The sequence below is a fragment of the Branchiostoma floridae genome, chromosome 1 (genome assembly GCF_000003815.2).
Source record: "Branchiostoma floridae strain S238N-H82 chromosome 1, Bfl_VNyyK, whole genome shotgun sequence".
NCBI classification, from domain to species: domain Eukaryota; kingdom Metazoa; phylum Chordata; class Leptocardii; order Amphioxiformes; family Branchiostomatidae; genus Branchiostoma; species Branchiostoma floridae.
In genome coordinates this window covers 34,220,287-34,220,861 of record NC_049979.1, presented here as the reverse complement: position 1 = coordinate 34,220,861, position 575 = coordinate 34,220,287, and positions in this window count along the sequence as shown.

Below are 575 nucleotides of genomic sequence, written 5' to 3'. Positions count from 1 at the left end.
TAGGCCTCTAGCGGGGTTTCTTTGTAGTACAGTGGAACTTTGAGGTGTAGCTTCTTGGTACACACTAGTATTGCTTTTTTGAGAAGCGAAATTTTGGGATAATGAAGAAATTTTACATTTGTTAGCCTTAGTGAATTTGTGTATTGTATTAACATAAGTTTGGTAAAGGCAGTTGTTTTAATTGTTGTTCTATTCTATATTCACTGCATTGACGGGTCTTAACAATTTTCAATGCAAGAGTGTGTTTATTTCCCATCTCAACAGTTTCCTTCCTTTTATAGTGACCATGAGAACACCCCTTACATAGTTTCCTAATATGGGCGTTGCCTGTCTTTAAAGCATCATTCTCTTTTATGAGGTGAGAACAGTTTTTATTCCGCAAAGATTTTCTGACATCATATATTCACTTTGCCTGTCAGTAAAGCCTAATTTGTTCTTCTCAGGCAAGAAGAGCCTTTTTTTTACGCAAAGACATCAGATTTTGCGAAAATGTTTTTCTCTCGAAACCTTTGTGTTTGTAAAAGCTGTGTCTGAAAGAAATAAGCTAAGGCTTAAGGTTTGAAAGAAATTCTCTA